The sequence below is a fragment of the Rana temporaria genome, chromosome 2 (assembly GCF_905171775.1).
Source record: "Rana temporaria chromosome 2, aRanTem1.1, whole genome shotgun sequence".
Classification (NCBI taxonomy): domain Eukaryota; kingdom Metazoa; phylum Chordata; class Amphibia; order Anura; family Ranidae; genus Rana; species Rana temporaria.
The window spans coordinates 139670666-139691662 of NC_053490.1; the positions used below are offsets into that span (position 1 = coordinate 139670666).

The window sequence follows — 20997 nt, forward strand, 5'->3', positions numbered from 1 at the left end:
TGTAGCAAAGTGTCATTTCTTCAGTGTTGTCACATGAAAAGATATAATAAAATATTTACAAAAATGTGAGGGGTGTACTCACTTTTGTGAGGTAATCTATCTATCTATCTATACACATACATGTGTGTATGAGCTTTTGGGTGCACACCCTAATACAATAAACTGTGCAGTCTCTGATAATATATATTTCATGGATTTTATGTGTGGCCCTTTGGTGATGTGGATGGCCACACTGCCTGGCATTGCTGGGTACATATCTCTCCTCTTACCTGTGTGGTGACATGAGAGGTGCACATCTGTCCTGGTGCCCGAACTTGGCGCGCCCCCTCCCCTCCCCCTCACACCTCCAGGATGCTCCGCGCTGCAAATGGGAAACATCTGGGGAGCGCTGCTCGAGTCCTCCTCTGATTGGCTGCTCAGGAGGGGGCCGGGACTGGCGCTTTAAACCCGTGACGTCACGGAGCGCGGCTGCTCCTGGCTCGCAGTGTAGCTTGTGCAGGGACTTGAATTGCAAGCAGCACCGGATCGGGAGTGCGGCTCGGTGATCGGAGGTAGGATGGAGGGGAGGGGCGCTCGTCCTCACCGGTGGGGTGTATAGATGGGGGTGGGCGGGTGTCTGCAGTCAGGGGGTACAGACACAATGCCAGACATGGACAGTAGCTGTGATAGGGAAGAGGTATTGTGTACAGGGGATGGGGGGGGAGATGGGAAGCAGGGGGAGGGGCTGTCCATTGTGTATAGGCAGGTATGGGATGAGAGATCAGGAGGATGATATGATGTGCTGGGGGGGCTCTGCCATCATCTCCTCCTTGTATAGGAAATGGATCCAGAGTCCCCTCCAAGGCTCATCACACTCAGATCTGGGCCTGGGAATCCACTCCTGTCTGATCCACAAACAGCTCAGCAATCTCTGACCATCTGCTGCCCACCAGCCACACGTAGAACTCCACAATTTAATCTCTGCATGGCCTCATCTCTGATAAATAATCGTATAGGGATTTTTTTTTTTTTTTTTTTTTTAATTTGTAGGAAAAAAATGAATACAAATCTGCTCAGTTTTGCAGACTGATAATCGCCGTTATCGCCATGCAAATGCAGAAAGTGCCGCGTGCTTTGAAGCGCTGTGCAAGCTGTTGGCGCTATTTAAATCCTGTATAATAATAATTATGACATGATAATAAAATAACTCGTTGGTCTCTGGAATGGCCCCTTTGGCAGCCTAGCCCATGGTGACCGATGTGGGAAGTTGCACAACAAATGCATTCGGCTTCATGAGTCTGGAAGTTGCCCGAAAAGCAGATGTTGTCATTGTAACAATTTGCAGTGTGGTGTTGTTGGGGGTTTGTTACTACTTTGTTGCGCAAACTGTGACATGAGGATGAGGGAGAACAGCTGTCGTTGGTAAACGTTGGGTTCACTTACTGTGAGTCTTGTTGGCGTTTCTCTTCCACGTATCCCTGATGAGTCCTGCGTCCTTTTATTTCGGTTTTCTGAAATGGCGCAATATAGTTCCAAGTCTCTGAAATGTAGAACTGATTATTCAAGAATAGGGATATGCAATTAGCGGACCTCCAGCTGTTGCAAAACTACAAGTCCCATCATGCCTCTGCTTCTGGGTGTCATGTTTGTGGCTGTCAGTCTTGCTATGCCTCATGGGACTTGTAGTTCTGCAACAGCTGGAGGTCCGCTAATTGCATATCCCTGGTCTAGATGAAGCTATTCTTCTGTCCTTGCCCTGGGAGATTATCAGAAGTCAAGGGATTTGGGGTTCATGTGCTATTATAGGGGATCTATTTTCCTACACACAGCTGACTTCCTTTCCCAGGAATTCCATAGGACGATACCATCAACTGTCACTTGTAATCGCACTTCAGTCTGGAATAACAAATAACCCAGAACAACGTCTGCAAAATCAAGTTACATTCAGGACTGGGTCACACCACAACTTCTGCATTCCACATGCGCTTCTGCATGCATGCTTTTGATGTGTGCTCCCCCTCCCCCTTAATCTAAATTCTCAGTTCTGGTGCATTTTATACAGAAAAAAATGCAACATGTTCTGCTTTTGTTGACTGCACTGGTGTGAACTAGGCCCAATGAAATCCATGATAAATGCTGTGCTGCAGAATAAAAACGCACTGGACTGCATGTGGTGTGAGCCAGCCCTTAACGTCAAAAATGTATTCTGTTGCAGTTTGCTAGTTCTTAGATGCGGTCGCTGCCTTTTATTTTCGCCTGTATTATCCTACCAGAAAGCATGCATTAAGGTGAAAAAACATCCGTCAATACTATCCCCCCCCCCCCCCGTTATACTTACCTGACCCCTGGAAATTCCCGCGCTCGCCTCCGTCAACCTCTTCGCCGCTGAGCCTGGCCATTGATTGGCTACAGTGGATGGATTGAAAGCAGCGCAGCCATTGACTGGCGCTGCTGTCAATCGCATTTAATGACGCGGTGTGCGGGGGGGCTGGGCCAAGTGATAATGGGCGGCTATTGCTGCCGCTGTATCGCGGGAGCGTGCCTGCAATAACTCAACACAATGCAAGCTCGCATTAAGGTGTTGAGTCCTTGCAGAGGGGAGCTGAGACAGCCGCAGAGGGACCCCAGAAGACCAGGTTCGGGGGCACTCTGTGCAAAATGAGCTGCACAGTGGAGGCAAGTATAACATGTTTGTTATTTAAAAAAAAAAAAAACTTTTTTTTATATCTTTTAGTGATCCTTTAATCCTGCCCTTGGGGAACCACAGTCTATACATTGACACCAATGATGAGGTATCAATCCATCCAATTATTTGGGGCACCATTCCTCTCACTGATGACCAGTGGCGGGGCACCATTCCTCTCACTGATGACCAGTGGCGGGGCACCATTCCTCTCACTGATGACCAGTGGCGGGGCACCATTCCTCTCACTGATGACCAGTGGCGGGGCACCATTCCTCTCACTGATGACCAGTGGTGGCGCACCATTCCTCTCACTGATGACCAATGCTGGGGCACTACTGATACTAGTGAAGAAATCCTAAAAAAAGAAAAACCAATCCAGCCACTATTTCTAAAAGTTGGTAACCTACGATATATACATTTTTAAAAACGGCTTTAAATGGGGTATTCACCCTAGAAACAAAAAATGAACAGTCCACAGTTGGCAATACGATAAATCCTGACTTTTAATAAAAGGACACCTTTCTGTCCTAGAATCCAATGCTGTCCTCACCCGGGCTGGTTCTTCACTGGTCTTGTGGAAACCAGCTGTGATTCCTTGCGACTTCACAGCTGGCTTCCTACTGCGCATGCGCTTTGTGTATAGTCCCGCTGCCTTCTGTGATGTCTTCCAAGAGGCTGTGGGCAGACTTCTGCTTTGATCGCCTAGGTCAAAACTAGGTACCCGCTCCCCCAAAAAATGTAAAGTGCCAAAACTTGTAGGGGGGGGTGGCAGAGGCAGAATAGAACCCCTTTGGGGTCTGCTTTAAGGTTGAATTAAAGACTTGATGTATGAATTTGTATTTCAGTTGTATGGGTTCCACTTATCTCTTTAACAAAGCCAATAACCCTACTGGAGGGTTCGTTGATAAAGGATGGGAAATGAAAATTGCTTTATTCTGTTTGGGAATATAATTTGGACACAAGCGTTAGCTACAGAACCAGATTCTCACCCCCAGGCAGCAGTTGCTCCCCATGCAGTGACACTTTATGGGGTGTCTTCCCCAACGTACATTATTCATTACTACTGGAATGCTGAGAAAGCCTCTTAACCCCTGATGTCATCTTCTTCAGTACATTTACTGGCACATCTCCGTGATCGCGCATGCAAACACTCGCTTTCAGCTTGCTCGGTGTACGGTACACATCAGGAATATTGGTAGCAGCTGTCTTTTTACTGGAGAAACAAGCAATATGTAGAGTTTCTTTTTTTCTCGGCTGTAAATTGGCCAGCTATTTTTATTTCTGTACAGAGAACTGAAACCTTCCTTGCTCCACCTACATGCTTAGCGAGCCCAGATTTTGGAGAAAGGAAAACACACTTCATATATATACTTCTCAAAACAAAAATGAACTGTTTCCAGCTATTCCACATTTCCAGGGACAGAAACCGGTATTTATAGCCTATCCCCTTGTAAAATGCATGTTTTTCTATTGCCAGACCTCAGCGAACACATGCTCCTGGCTTTCTGCAAATCATAGTATTTGTTCTTGTTTTAATGTTCCAAAAGAAATACAGTTACAATTAGAAATATATAATCTTAATAATCTGGGCTGTGGAATGCCCTGCGACCACCGGAGACTATGATAATAGATGGCTGTACAATCTCCAATCATGAGCACTCTATTGGTTGTTGTTAGCAGCAGCAATGGCTCTCAATACTGTGACTGATCCAATGAGGAGAGAGGGAGCTTCAGGCTCAGGTAAGTATAAGGGCAAGCAGAAGGTTTTTGCTTTAAAGTGGAGCTCCACCCAAAAGGGCAAATTCCGGGAGCTGCGGTGGCTCAACGCGATTGGCACTGCGCTGACAAGCCATTCACCTCTGCAGCTAGGGGTTCGGATCCCGGTCTCCGCTACATGTGAATTGAGTTTGGTGGTCTCAGCCCGGCTCCCGGTGGGTGTGCTATGCAAGGTAAGCCTGCGCTTAGTACGCCCACCCCCTCCTACAAAAACCACCACACTTACACGCACTCGAAATTGGGTTAACATGCACGCACTTTGACCACGCGGTCTCTAAAAAGAGAGGCGACGGACTAACGGGGCTGGTTGAGCGGGCTAGATCCTCTCGCTCCCTTATAGGGAGTCCCTCTGCCCCGTTGGGCTTCAAAGCGGAGCAGGTAGGGCGGGCTGTGTGGGAGGACCCCCTCACACACCCACCATTGCCACCCGGGGCATGGAGAAAGGTGGCAGATTGCCTCTGGGGGAGGCCTGCCTACTCCCAACTCCTGCAGTCCGGCTCTTCTCTCGAGTACACGCACAAAAATACACTTTAAAAAAAAAAAAAAGGGCAAATTCCACCCCCCCCTTGCTATGCCACATTTGGCATGTAATTTTTTTTGGGGGGGGGGGGAGCAGGTACCTTGTTTTGACGGGTACCCACTTTCTAGGTGAACGAAGCGGAAGTTCTCCCCCCTCCCTCCCTGCAATCTACCGGGACACGTCACAGGACGATTCTCCGACCATTCAGGAGGCACAGCACTCCACATGTGCAGTGTGCACCCAGCGGTGAAGCCGGAAGCTGTCACAGCCAGGTGCCCACAGTTATATCGCCGCCGCCAGGGAGAGAATCGAGGGTTCGATCGGTCACATTGCTGGATCATGTGACGTGTGTTTATTAATCCCAGGTTCACATTGATGCGATTTGGCATGCAATTTTGATGTCAAATTGCATTAGGGCCGAAACAATAAATCGACTATAAAATTAATCGATTACCATTTTCATAATCGACTAATCGGTCAGTAACATAATGGGGTTAAAAAAAAAATTGGCCCTTTTATAGTACTAAAAGAGCAAACCGGTACTGTAAATATTTTCACTGTCCCACAGTAAAAAAAAATAACCCCTTTATAGTAGCGATTATTTGCTCTTTTTGTACAGATGTTTTGTTTATTTTTTAACCCCATTATGTTACTAAACATCTCAGGCCGGGGTCACACCTCTGTGTTATTTGGTGCTTTTCGCAGAAACACACTACAGTTCATTTACATGGTTTCCTATGGGACACGGTCACGTCCATGATTTTTTTTTTTCTTCAGCTGCTGCGTATTTGGAAAGGACAAGGACTTTTTTTTTTTTTAACACAATACTGTGCATTTTTGGTTCAATATACTTCAATGGAGAAGCTGAAGAAAAGCATGTAACGAGTTTTTGTGGCAATTTGTGTTTTTTTTATTCTGCCCAACAACAAATTGGCCAAAAAAAATGCAAATTGCAGCAAAATTACTTTTTTTTTCAGCTGCACAATTTCAATCCTGCAGCAGTGTGAACCAGGGCTAAAAGTCAGCAGCTACACTTTTGGTAGAATATTGCAGCATATACAGCCTCATGCTACATAACTAAGCTCCATTTCATGCTGAATAAACAAAATGATTAATGTATCTTAAAAAGAAAACTATCATTTATTTTTTTCATCTAGATTTTTACTCCAAAGGCATTTTATTAAAACATAATAAAAAAAAATTGATTCAAGATGGTGTTCTACCCAAAAATGGAACTTCCGCTTTTCTGGTTCCTCCCCCCTCCAGTGTCACATTTTGGCACCTTTTAGAGGGCAAGGGGTATTTGCTCCCACTTCCAGCGATAGATTACCGCAGAATTTGCGGTGATCTACACCATGTCCATCCCCTGCTGTCTTCTGGGAGACGCACATGTCCCAGAAGACAGCATAGACCAGTAAGGCAGCGCGACTCGCGCATGCACAGTAGGCAACAAGTCTGTGAACCTGTAAGGCTTCACTTCCTATTTACTGAAGATGCCGGCGTCTCGAGCCGAGGGACAGATCGGCTTTAGATGAGGACATTGCGTGTGTCCTGGGCAGGTACTGTAAAGCCCTGTACACACGATCGGTTTGTCCGATGAAAACGGACCGATTGACTGTTTTCATCAGACAAACCGATGGTGTGTGGGCCTCATCGGTTTGTTTTCCATTGGTGAAAAAAAATAGAACATGTTTTACATTTTTCCTATGGATAAAAAAACGATGGGAAAAAAAAACACCAATCGTCTGTGTGGAAGTCCATCGGTCAAAAATCCACGCATACTCAGAATCAAGTCGACGCATGCTCTGAAGCATTGAACTTAATTTTTTTTTCAGCACGTCATAGTGTTTTACGTCACCGCGTTTTGGCACAGTCGGATTTTTGACTGATGGTCTGTAGGCATGACTGATGAAAGTTTGCTTCAGCGGATATCTGATGAAAAAAATCCATCGGACTAGATTCTGATATCTGATCGTGTGTACAGGGCTTTAGTGTCCTAATATTAAGAGTCGGCAGCTGCAGTATTTGTAATTGCTGACTTTTATTTATTTTTTATTTTGACCGAACTTCAAATACAAAAAAAAAACTTTTTTTTTTTTATAAATCATTTATTTATATCCACCCTGGCGCTGCATGGGCCCAAGGACAAATGTCCAAAATGCAGGCTTCTTGCATTCCCGTCAGCCTAGAAAAAAAAAAAACACCTTGGGCCAGATCCACGTAGCGGATCGTAATTTTCGGCAGGCGTAGCGGATCGTATTAATGCTACGCCGCCGCAACTTTGAGTGGCAAGTGCTGTATTCACAAAGCACTTGCCTCTAAAGTTACGGCAGCGTATCGTAAATCTGCCAGTCTAAGGGCGTGCAATTCAAATGGATGAGATGGGGGCGTGTTTTATGTCAATACGTCTTGACCCAACATACATTTTTTTTTTTTTTTTTTTTTTAAATGGCGCATGCGCCGTCCCTGGGGGTATCCCAGTGCGCATGCTCCAAATTAAACCGCAACACGCCAATGCTTTCGACGTGAACGTAATTCTACGCAAAGCCCTATTCGCAAACAACGTAAAATTTTCAAAATTTGACGCGGGAACGACGTCCATACTTAACATTGAGTACGCCTCATATAGCAGGGGTAACTATACGCCGAAAAAAGCCTTACGGAAACGACGTAAAAGAATGCGCCGGACGTACGTTCGTGGATCGCCGTATCTAGCTAATTTGCATACTCAACGCGGAAATCGACGGAAACGCCACCTAGCGGCCAGCGTAAATATGCACCTTAGATCCGACGGCGTACTAAGACGTACGCCAGTGGGATCTAGCCCAGCTTCAGGCGTATCTTGTTTTGTGGATACAAAACAAAGATACGCCGGAGCAAACTAGAAGTTACGCGGCGTATCAATAGATACGCCAGCATAACTTCTTTGTGGATCTGGCCCTTTGTCTTCATTCCCTACCTACCCCTCCTTTTAGGATGTCGTCTACTACAGCAGGTGCACTTTGAACACCACCCTTCACCATTGATAGAACCCTTCCCTGCTTTTACTCCCTTGTGTCATTGTTTACTACCAAAACAGGTGCAGTTGAATTGTCCTATGGGCCATCTTTGTGGTGTGAGATCCGCTTTCACATAGGCGCCTCCAGGTAAATATAGCTTGTTTTTCATTTTCCGGCTTGGGCGCACATATGCCTTTTCTGAATAAACAATGGCAGAATAAACCCCTTCCTTGTAGTGTTCAGATACCATTTGGAGATACGTAAAACAATAGCAATGTTTGACTTCATTCTATCTTTCAATCTTCCTGTAACAACTATATATACGCTCTGCGGGACATCTTTTGTGAACAAATATTCTTACAATAGAAAGGCTGTCAGCCATTGTTATGTGCTGCGCAAGAGATGTCTACCTGATTAGAAGAGACCAGTCAATGTATGTAGAAAAAAACGCACGTTGGAGCCCCTAATAATAACAGAGCTTAACTCCAGGTAAAATCTGTTACATTTTGTGTGACGTGAAGAAGGCTTGGATCTTCTGTCAGGTTGTTATGGCTGGTTGTGTCCTTGTTGAGGAGAGTTCCTCTTCTCCACGCATTGGTAACATCCCTTCACCTGAACAGGAAGTACGAGCAATCTTACTTGGGCATATAGACAGCAGTAAACCCTTTGGGGCGTATATATAATGCGTGTGTGTGTGTATATAACTATTTGCATGGCTCCATTGTAACTGCTTGTTAATTTTCTCTGTGTGAATGGGGCAAAATTAAATATTCTTAGGCTATTATCTTTGTAAATCGAATGTGTGCATAAGGAAAGTACTGCATTATGGCCACTAGAAGGAGCTGATGAGCTCTTTTCATGAGACAGTGCCATCTAGTGACCATAATGCTGTTTCCCCTCCATATGTCAAACAGGTGTACAATTTTTACCTTGAGGAATGGTACCTTGATTACCTCTACATACACTATCCCTCTTTCAGTCCATAATGAATGCTGCTGCAAGACTCCTCCACCTTACCAACCATTCAGTGTCCTCTACCCCTCTCTGCCAATCCCTGCACTGCCTTCCACTTGCCCAACAAATAAAATTCAAAGTACCAACAATAATTTACAAAGCCGTCCAACTCTGCCACCAGCTACATTACTAACCTAGTCTCAAAATACCAACCAAACCGCTCTCTTCGGTCTTCCCAAGACCTTCTGCTCTCTAGCTTTCTTGTCACCTCCTCCCATGCTCTCCTCCTCCCAAGGATTTCTTCTCCCATCCTTTGGAACTCCCTACCCCAATCTGTCCAAAGCTTATCCCGCTTCTAATACATCGTTTTACTTTCTCCATCAGCTTATCCCCACAGCTATTGCTTTTTTGTATCAATTGACCCTCCCTCCTAGATTGTAAGCTTTAATGAGCGGGGCCCTCTGATTGCAATTGTACCAAATTGTAATGTAACTGTGGTTGATATATAAATCCTGTATTATAATAGTATGCTATGCATACTAGCGCTTTTTGTCTTTTTTATTTTTTTTCTGTGGGTTTATAACCACATTAAGTGATTAAACTTCCCTCATTTACAGACCGAAGTTCATTGCTTTGATCTAAGAACGAAAAGTTACAATGTTTATAATTATCTACCAGCGTGGACAATGTTTTATTTTCTTTCTTTTGACAGCTGAGTGAGCAGAGCACTCTCTACACTTGTTACATGAATGAACGGGACATTCTGCATAGGGGGATTGAATCACAATTTTATGGTTACTCATGCAGCTCTAGAAGCTATAGTACAGCTGCTATGAATGGAAGAGGGGACGTCGGGGGGGCAGGCATGGTTGGCACTCTTATCAGGTCCTGCAGCTGTAATAAGCCCAGCGGCACAGCAAGATTACTGTCGAGGGGGGCACAAAGATGACTTCAACTAAGAAAGCAGCCAAAGCAGCACTATTTAGAAGTATGGTCTAATTTTTTTTTAATCTGAGCTTACAAAACATCTTACCAGCTAATGTTAATTTTACTAGGCACCGTTTAGTAACTGCCGAGTGCTGAATATAGACCGCTATGTCGATGCCGACTGTAGTTTTAAACTTTTGTAAGCAGCGCTGAAGCACCTGAAGCTTTACTAAAGCCTTGATTATATGAACAGCCAGCATTCGCCATCTGAGGAGGAAGGATGCTTCAAGGGCTTTGTAGATGCTTGCTGAATCTGCTGTTCTTCAGGCTAAGGTCAATCAATGTATGGTGTATGAGCCCCTTACTTTGTTCCTGAGGGTCACATAACTATGTTCAAACTGTAACCGCAAGTATAAAAGATCTAGATTAAAAAAAAAAATCCATTCTCCCGGGAATAGAAGATTTATGGTATTTCCGTGGTGATCTCTGGCATGTGGATGTAGGAATGCTGATGTAGACATTTTGAACATGGGAGCTCAGCAGTTGGAACAACCTGTGGGAGATGATTAAGTCTTGAATATTAAAATAGGCAGGGAGTGGTGACCTATAGAACTTTTTTTTTTTCTTTGCATTTTGTTTGAATATTACTCCATGTTTGAGCTGCACATACACACAAGGATGGGAGGTTCCATATTGCAGTTAAAAAAAAAAAAATACAACTGGCATCTAGAGGTATCCCTAAGCTGCACAAGGGATCCGACTGGCACGGGCCCTATAGAAATGGCACGATCGTAAGGGGAGATGCAAGCACCGATCACTCTGTATAAATTTCAATAAAGCAGCTGAAAGCCGCAGGGGGTGGGAGGAGGAGAAGCGGCTGTCAGCTGCCTTTATTGAAATCTATACAGGGAGATTGGTGCTTGTAACTTCCCCCACCGCAGCACCGATTGCCCAGGTTTTGCGTCAAGCATGGGAATGTAGGCTATACCAATTCTTAACTAATAAATAATAAGACCAAACCAAGACCATCAAAGATGGTGATGAAATGGCCGCGGCACCTTTATTGGTATAAATATATCTAATACAAACATTGTAATATAAATTAAAATTTTATCTTTATTAAATTCCATCAATAAATAAATATTTAAAACTTAAATTATTTTCCAAGTATTTCCAAATCTCACTCAGTCTTAGGACTCGAGCGAGTACCATAAATAAAATATTCAACAAAGTCCCCCCTTGATCCAAGGGTGACAAACCACATACAAGGTGCTGCAACAGGGTGGGAGGGATGGGGGAGCTCTTGACCTATAAGGTAAAAGTGACCTGGACCTGCCTCAGCGGGGGGTTTATATACCGCACGTGTATGAGTCATGCAGTACACGTGATATTCCCGCTCAAAAACACCTGTTTCCCAGTTCAAAAACATGTGACTTTCCCGCCCAAAATGTTACCTTATTCCTTATGCCTTAAATTTTATCTACTCTAATAACCTTTCTGTATTTAATATTGGGATAGCCACAATCCCATGCTGTGGGCACTAATAATGCCCCCTCGCTCATTTGCACGAGTACAAGTACTTGTGCAAATGCTCGGTATTGATACTAATACTAGTATTGGTGCAACCCTAATCTGTGTGAAACAATTGGACCGCACTGCGTGTTAGGTGAACTATAGGTCTTGTGCAGAGCATCCTTCAACCATAGATGTCCAAGTCCCTCAGGGCACCCTGTTTAGCTAGGGTCCAAGCCTGAGGGCCTCAGACCAATGTCGTTAATATACTCAGCAAGGAAACAGCCTAAGGTAAGCAAAAGGGAAAGAAAAAGAAGGCAGTAGACAGTCCAGTGCAACCCGTCCGGAGTTCCTCCTTTTTAAGAGAACATGGAGTGTTTCAAACCTCGCAATGTAAATGGTTATGGAATATGGATTTTTAATGTCCATCTTTCTAGCATGATTTCTGTTGATGCTAATAGGAGTTTATATTCCCTGGCTTCTAAAAACATTATCCCTTGCTGACTTCAGAATTCAGCCTTAATTTGTCTACCCCTGCCATGACCTTTTGTTCTGTTTTGCCACCAAGCTCATCCATCCATGTTACAGACAACGGTGTAGATCTTCTGACCAGAATGAAATCTGGCAGGGTGAAATGTAAAGGCAGAAAGTAATACATCTGTGTCTGGGGAGGTAAAATTCCTCTGTGGCATTTGACTGAAGCATGACATGCAGTCAACAGAAAAGCTCAGCTCCGTGTGGCCAGTATTTTTCTTTTGAGATGGTAGTCCTCGCTTGTTCAGAGATAGTAAAATAAATCTGATTACTAAAGAGACTTGACAAGTCTGCTTATGTGGTATTTGGACATGCAATGGCCCTTCCTGGCAGACTCTGCATTCATTGAGTTGGAACATTCGTTTTTGGGAGTAGAAAGGAGCAAGTAGAATAAGATTAGCTTGGAAACTTAAAGTGGAGTTCCACCCATTTTGTTATGTTTGTCTGTGCTGCATGCTCTAATCTCATAGTGTTCAGAATGGACAATTTTTATTTAATTTGTTGCTTGTAAATACCTTTATTTTGTAGTCCTTCATTACTTCCTCCTCCTTATTTGCCTAGGCTATTTGCAAGGGTTTCTGGGATAGGCATCATGTTTCCCAGTAGTCCTTGCAAACCTGACTGAAACCTATTACATTGCTTGTGCACTGAGCATGTGCGAGATATGCAAAGCTGAAATCCAGGAAGTCATACAGTCTGGCTTCATGATGCCCACACTTAAGATGGCCACGGTCTATTTCTAGATTATAAACTATCTAAATTCGGTAACAACCTAACAAAACGGACCTTAGTTTACAGACTAACTTTACTAGAATACATTAAGCTTGTGTATTACAGGGGTATTTATATTTAAAAAGTGAAATTGTGGGTGGAACTCCCCTTTAAGTATAGTAGAGGAAAGAAAATGGAGGTGAAGAGGGGTCTAGGCTATTGGGGTAAAAGAGGAAAGCTGGAGTGGGGAATCGCAGGAGGCTGCTGGGGGGGGGGAGGGGAGGAGGCTTCAGCGCCTCAGTATCAGGATGAAGCGTGTTGCATATTTAGGGGAGTAGTAAAGACTTGTCAGTCTGTTGGAAGGTAATGGGTCGCTTCAAATTTGGAAACTTTGTGTGAGCAGCCTCAATTTTGGCATGAAAGGGATTGTAAAGGTTTGTTTTTTATTTTCTAAATGGGTTCCTTTAAGCTAGTGCATTGTTGGTTCACTTACCTTTTTCCTTCGATTTCCCTTTTTAAATGTTTTTTTCTTTGTTTTCTTTGTCTGAATTTCTCACTTCCTGTTCCTCCTCAGTAAGCTGTTCTGGCTGACTAACCCCCAGCCAGAACGGCTCAGATGATGGGGGGGGGGGAGCTTACTGAGGAGAAACAGGAATTGAGAAATTCAGACAAAGAAAACAAAGGAAACAAAATTTTTTAAAAGGGAAATCGAAGGAAAAGGTAAGTGAACCAACAAAGCACTAGCTTAAAGCGGGGGTTCACCCCCAAAATTATTTTTTTAACATGACCTTCAGCCGAGTTGTCAGAATGACAATCGGCTTTTTTTTTTTCAGTGCCGTACATATCGTATTTTTACCGCCGCTTCCGGATATGTAATCTGCGTGACTGGACGTTCCTAATTGATTGACATCCTTCCGACCGGTGCATGCAGCGCGTCACGAGTTGCCGAAAGAAGCCGAACATCGGTGCGCAGGCGCCGTATAGAGCCGCACCAATGTTCGGCTTCTTTCGGCAACTCGTGACGCGCAGTATGCGCCGGTCGGAAGCACGTCAATCACAGCCTGTGATTAGGAACGCCCCCTTTCTCCTCCTCACTATGTTTGTGTTCATATTTACACAAAATCGCCTTAAAAAAATATTTTTTTTAAATATTTTACCTGTTTCTTTAGAGCAGGATTATACACAGTACTCTATTGGCAGCTTGAATGGCTCAGATTAAAGCGCTGAACAATACGCTATAGGGAATCGCTAGGGATTTATTTTAATACGTTAAACATACATACCACCCAGGACTAGATATATTTAACCCTTTTGTTAGGACAGACTGTGTGCACATTTAGTTTACAACTGATAATAATGATCTTCCAGGTCAGTACAGAAAGTGTTAATTATGGTAAACCTACTCCCCAGCCCTCCTCTAACATTACATTAAGCCAAGTAGGATTTTTATAGGATTTTTTTAAATAGGGAATGAGCAGCACTTTTTTTAAAATATATTCTTATGCTATGTGAATAGGAACATATAACACATATAAGGTAGGTGTTGTTCCAATTTGGCTGCAAGGATGGAAACGCACTTTAAAGTGGAGTTTCCATCCCAAAAATTTTTTTTCATTATTGTGCTCATTAGACCTAAAAAAGTAAAACTTTTTTTTTTTTTGGAAATGCCTGTTGCTATGCAGTCCCACGAAATCTGCCATTGAATCCACCTAGGATTCTGACATCATCTCCCTCTAATGCTCCTGGGAAATGTGTGTCGTCATTTCCCAGGATGCAGTGCGCTGTCCAATTATCACTCCCCATCCAAGACTTCCAGGAAGTAAGTGCTTGTGGGCTTCACAATGCCCACAAGCAAAATGACAACGGTGTAGACATAGTTTTATAAACTATCTTTTTTGAATATCTATGCGGATCGGCGGCGGATTGTAAAATAGTAAGTGACCAGATTTATATTATAAAAACGCAGGATGAAAGGACATACATTTGAAAAATGCTAATTGTGGTTGGAACTCTGCTTTAAGGGTTTTTCACACATTGATGTTAAAGTAAGACAGAGGTAGTAATAACCATTCAGATAGTGTGTGTGTTTTTTTTTTTCTTTTGTTACCTGCAGAAATCAATAAAAGAAGCGCGTTGAATACTGATTGCTTGTAACAGGCTACATTTCCATTGTGTGACTCGGAGCATCTCCCTAAACCCCTGGGATGTGTAAGTTCCTTCCTTATCACTGCAGGAGATTGGGGGCTGTGAGCGCACATGTAGTCAGGCATTGAATGCATTCCTTGTAGTCATTTGTCTGAAGACCGCTTCATCAGCCACCAAATCTAAACTGGCAGAACCAATGACCATCCCAGTAACGCTCTCAGGGAATAGCTAGGAAAAGGAAAGGTTACTTTAACTGACTTTCCAGGATTTCCTTTTTTTTAAAAGTGTAAAATCCCCCCCAAAAAAAACTTTAACCTACTGATACTCCCACCCCGCCCTAAATCTACACGAACGCCTACTTTCTCCTAACCTCATGTTGTACTGTTTACTGTATCACTAACTAAGGATGACCATACATTATACACTTTTTCTTGTACAGATTTTCCAAAACCATATAATATGAGGTCAAACCTAAACACTTTCAATTTGTATGCAGTCAGGCAGGCCCCTGTACTACATAGTTGAAGATGAAGGAAATTAAAACAAATAATGTATGACCAGCCTAAGTGGTTGTAAACCCTTACATAGCTGAACAAATCCTCTTACATAGTGCACCTGTTTATCTGCAGTCCTCTTTTTTTTTTTTATAGCGTTCTCAAACACACAGATGCTATTTCTTAGCCCCAGCAGGCAGGGTGCAATGATGCCTGGATCTGACGTTGGACACTACACAGCATAGAGCTGGGTGTAATCTGAGACCCGAGTGGAGGGGAATGACGTCCCTCTCTATATAGTCTTATACCTGTGGGTATCAATCCACTTTTTGTTTGCTGGTGAGGGGGATGGGGCCATCTCCAGGGAATCTGGTGTTGGAATAACCTGTCAGAAGTTACTAATGCAGATAGAGGGAAGAATAGAATACAAAAATCGCAAAAGGTGCTTTGGCATGAGTCAAGTACACACTATGGGGGAATATGCTCTGTTCATTTTTAATGTCAGAGGTTTACGACCACTTTAAAGTGGAATTTTTAAACCTTCAGTGTGTGTGTGTGTGTATATGTATGTGTATGTGTGTGTGTGTGTGTGTATGTGTGTGTATGTATATGTGTGTATATATATATATATATATATATATATATATATATATATATATATATATATATATATATATATATATATATATATATATATATATATATATTCCAATTGACCACAGGCACTCCCATGTTCTCCTCCTCGTCCATTGGTCCATTTTTTTTATTAATTTTTTTTGAGGTTCCAACTCTTCAGCCACTTAGTTGACCGAGCTACCAAGTCATCAATCCTGTGCATGCGCACAAATGGTGCCGTAATAAAAATGCAATCACAGCTCACTCTACACAAACACTGACAATCGGAGACGAGGGTTTCTTCTGTCATAAAATCCTATCTGGCAGGTTTAATTCCACCTTAACATTTTGTATTAAAAGTACCAAAACCTCCTAGCACCCAGGCTGAACTTGGTGGAACTCAGTTCCACCACCTCTGGCTCAGACCCTTTGGTGCCTGCTCACCACAATCACTTGTAAAAACAGAAGTCCGGTTTCTGTGTTTACAAGTGACAGCTCTGCACTCTGTGTAACCCCCCTGGGCTCTGCACTCTGTATGTAATGCAATCCTTGTATTTTATACCTCTTTAAGACCCTCCTACTGTTCGTGAAATTTGACTGACCACACCCACTATTTGATTTTGGGGGAGGGGTTTTAGAGGGTCCTGGTGAGTTTCAGCACCTGTTGTTTGAGAGAAAAAAAGCCCTGCTTACACCAATACTGAAAGGAAGTGCTTCACACAGCCCTCTTCTGTCACATAAGACAATTTAAACTTGTAAATGTAGTCTCAAAATGTATTAAAATTGTCATGCAAACATTAACATGAATCATAGCCAAGCCACTGAAATGATACAGTAAAAAATGTCAATACATCATGGTAATAAAGGCATAAATTGCAAAGTACACAGGCATAAAAAGTGTTACAACGCGTTTCGCCAATTCGTTTGTGACAGTTGGTCAAGAGGGTCCAAAACGCATGGCCCTATACTCACCAAAGCCAGGATGAATTTAACCAATTACTGCCGCCTTTGGGTATTCAGCATTTGCTAATCTGATCCAGCCTTTGGTGAGTATATGGCCATGCATTTTGGACAGTTTTGACTTAACCACTTCCTTACTGGGCACTTAAACCCCTTCCTGACCAGAGGACTTTTTGCGATTCGGCACTGCGTCGCTTTAACTGACAATTGCGCGGTCGTGCGACGTGGCTCGAAAACAAAATTAACGTCCTTTTTTCCCCACAAATAGAGCTTTCTTTTGGTGGTATTTGATCACCTCTGCGGTTTTTATTTTTTGCGCTATAAACAAAAATAGAGCGACAATTTTGAAAAAAAAAAAATATTTTTACTTGTTGCTATAATAAATAGCTCAATTTTTTTTTTTTACGGTTTTTTTTTATCCTCAGTCTAGGCCGATACGTATTCTACATATTTTTAGTAAAAAAAAAAAAAAAAAAATCGCAATAAGCGACTGGTTTGCGCAAAAGTTATAGCGCCTACAAAATAAGGGACAGAATTATTATTATTATTTTTTTTTTTTTTACTAGAAATGGCGGCGATCTGCGATTTTTATTGGGACTGCGACGTTATGGCGGACACATCGGACACTTTTGACACGTTTTTGGCGCCATTCACATTTATACTGCAATCAGTGCTATAAATATGCACTAATTACTGTATAAATTTTTTTTTACTAGAAATGGCGGCGATCTGCGATTTTTATTGGGACTGCGACGTTATGGCGGACACATCGGACACTTTTGACACATTTTTGGCGCCATTCACATTTATACTGCAATCAGTGCTATAAATAAGCACTAATTACTGTATAAATGTGACTGGCAGGGAAGGGGTTAACACTAGGGGGTGAGGAAGGGGTTAAATGTGTACCCTAGTTAGTGTTCTAACTGTGGGGGAAGAGGGGTGACTGGGGGGAGGTGACCGATCTGTGTCCCTATGTACAAGAGACACAGATCCGTCTCCTCTCTCCCCTGACAGCACCGCTGTCTGCGAGAGCCGGGAATGAGAGATGATCTCATATGTAAACATATGAGATCATCTCTCATTGGCCGCACAGATCGCCTAGGAAACGGCCGCTCCGATTGGCCGTTCACGGCGATCTGTGACTGGCTGTGTCCAAGGGACACGGCCAGCACAGCAGTTCCCCGCTGCGCGCTCGGGGAACGCGAAAAGGGGCGGCCGTAAAAACACGGCCTCCCAGAGAAGTAGAGCCACCCGGCGGCCGTATATAGTCGTACGGCCGTCGGGAAGTGGTTAATGTCTCGATACCATCTCTGTGTTGATACTTATTTTCTTATTATACCCCCTACAGATGTACTTCACGCGCATCTACCCCTGATAAAGTGAGCATGGTCTTGTGAAACGCGTTGGGTTACTTTTTAAGTCTGTGTACTTTGAAATATACATTTTATACCATGATACGTTTAATGACATTTTTTTTACTATATCATTTCGGTAGCTTGGCTATGATTCATGTTAATGTTTGCATGACAATTTTAATACATTTTGGAGACTGCATTTACAAGTTCAAATTGTCTTATGTGGCAGAAGAGGCCTGAGTGAAGCACTTCCTTTCAGTATTGGTGCAAGCAGGGCTTTTTTTTCTCAAACAATAGGTGCTGGAACTTAGAGCTGCATGATTCTGGGAAAAATGAGAATCGCGATTCTTTTGCATAAAGTGAAGATTACGATTCTCAAAAAAAAAATATTTAAAGTTATTTTCAACACAAAACGGAGCTTATGTGCTTAAGTACAGTATATGTAAATCAGACTGATTACATGTTAAATTTTAAAAGCCGCAGCAAACCTGCTGACGTTGCATGCTTGCTAATGTGACAGAACACCTGATTTTCACATTTAACAAAATGTGAAAATCAGAGGTGTTCTGTCACATTAGCAAGCATGTAAGGTTTGCTGCAACATGTAAACAGTCTGTCAGATTTACAAATACTGTATTTAAAGCGGAGCTTCACCCTAAAGTGGAACTCCACCCCGTTGTGTTATGGGAACACTCGGCTCCCAGTACACAGCAGGAGCCAATCGGCAGGCGTAGCGTGACTCGCGCATGCGCCGTAGGGAACCGGGCAGTGAAGCCGGAGCGCTTCACTTCCTGGTTCCCTCACAGAGGATGGCGGGGGGCCGCAGAGTGATGAGCGATCGCTCGTCCTCTGCTGCGGACGGCGCTGGACTCCAGGACAGGTAAGTGTCCTAATATTAAAAGTCAGCAGCTGCAGTATTTTAATATTTTTTTTTTCAGCGGAGCTCCGCTTTAAGCACATAAGCTCCGTTTTGTGTTGAAAATGGCTATGAAATTTAAAACTCTGTTGGGTGTAACAAGATGTCCGCTTGCCCCCTTCTAACTAACATTACTGTGCAGGAGTGTGGGGTGAAGCAAGATGGTGGCGACGAAACGTCACTTCCTGACGAGACAGCCGCCGCCGGGTGTACCAAAATCAGCAGCGCTCCGGAGCTAGGCCGAAGCCGGGGACTTTCCTATGGCCGCACCCGAAAATCGTGGGTCATCCGGCCTGGAGATCGTGTCAAAATTGTCCGATCGCTGCCATTGGTAGTAAAAAAAAATAAATAATAAAAATGCCATAAAACTATCCCTTATTTAGTTTGCGCAAAATGTATAGCGTTTACAAATCGATAAACGCTTATTGCGATTTTTTTTTTTATTTTTTTTTTATTTATTTTTTTACCAAAAATAGGTAGAAGAATATGTATCGGCCTAAACTGAGGAAGAAAGGTTTTTTTAATATCTTCTTTTATTTTTTGGGGGGGGGGGATATTTATTATAGCAAAATGTAAAAAATATAGGATTTTTTTTTTAAATTGTCGCTCTATTTTTGTTTATAGCGCAAAAAATAAAAACCGCAGAGGTGATCAAATACCACCAAAAGAAAGCTCTATTTGTGGGGGGGGGGGGGAAGGATGCCAAGTTTGTTTGGGAGCCACGTCGCACGACCGCGCAATTGTCAGTTAAAGCGACACAGTGCCGAATCGCAAAAAGGGGCAAGGTCCTTAACCTGCATAATGGTCCGGGTCTTAAGTGGTTAAAAACCGTGCCAAACTTGTCTCCCAAAAAAGGAGCAGGAGATTTTTTTTTTTTTTGTGCGACCAACGATCTTAGGCAGCCTATTGAACTGAATGGGCTGCCCTATGTGGGACACATATTTCTGTGTGTAAATTACACTTTAGAATTTATGAGCGGGAACACTCGTTTGCAGTGCACAAGGTCTAAACAGGGTCTCATTGACCACTCGTGTGGCATGCCTAATGTACTAATAGGTGTTTTGTGGTGTGCCTAATGGGCGGAGACCTGAGTATTATCTCAAGGGTTCCTCTATGTAAAGATAGAGAGGCTGGCTTAGAGAGTTTCACAGAGATGTGTCACAAAATAAAAGCTTTTTCTGTACAGACCCACTTAACCAGGATAAAGATTCATGTGACTACCATTTCCTCTTTTAATTATATACAGTTAAGTTAAAAGCATCCGTAGCTATTAAGCGTGCATACATCCGACAAAGCAAATGCTAGAAAAGTGGGGTCTTTCCTAAAAGATACTACACATTATTAGATCAGCCAGATCTAAAGCTAGCCGTTCATTGCAATCTGATTTGTATCTCTTTATTGTGTTCTGATCTCCTTCCTCAGCCATGTAGTGCAATGACCTTGTGGAATATTGATTGGCAAATCCAGCCACAGAGTTTTCTCAGTGTTTCAGTGATCTCTGCCACCAAGCACAACCTCCTTTATTTGTTACATCTAGGTCCTTTGCACCCCAGTGTACGTATTCATTGTAGATTGTGAATTAGTCGGTTCACACAGCAGCGGCACGACTTCAGAGGCGATTTGCAAAACGACTTCTGTATAGAAGTCAATGCAGGTTGCCCCGAGCCGCCCCCAAAGTGGTACAGGAACCTTTTTCTAAGTCGGAGCGACTTGCGTCGCTCCTATTAGAACGGTTCCATTGCATTGAATGGGACGCGACACGTCAGGCGGCGTCGCCCCAGTGTGAACCGGGTCTTAAAGCGGTTCTCCACCCTAAAGTGAAGTCCCGCTGATCGGAACCCTCCCCCCTCCGGTGTCACATTTGACACCTTTCAGGGGGAGGGGGGTAAAAGACGGGCATTGCGTCACATC

The 20997-nt window shown here is 43.3% G+C and overlaps 1 protein-coding gene across 2 annotated transcripts in view; it reads left to right on the plus strand.

Moving 5' to 3' along the window:
- Positions 1 to 459: 459 nt before the first annotated feature.
- NCKAP5L (NCK associated protein 5 like) overlaps positions 460 to 20997 on the plus strand; it is a 137963-nt gene continuing 117425 nt past the window's right edge. For both annotated transcript variants that reach the window (XM_040341206.1, XM_040341208.1), the window contains exon 1: positions 460 to 551. The gene's annotated coding sequence lies outside the window, so the exon portion shown is untranslated. The remainder of the gene's footprint in view (positions 552 to 20997) is intronic.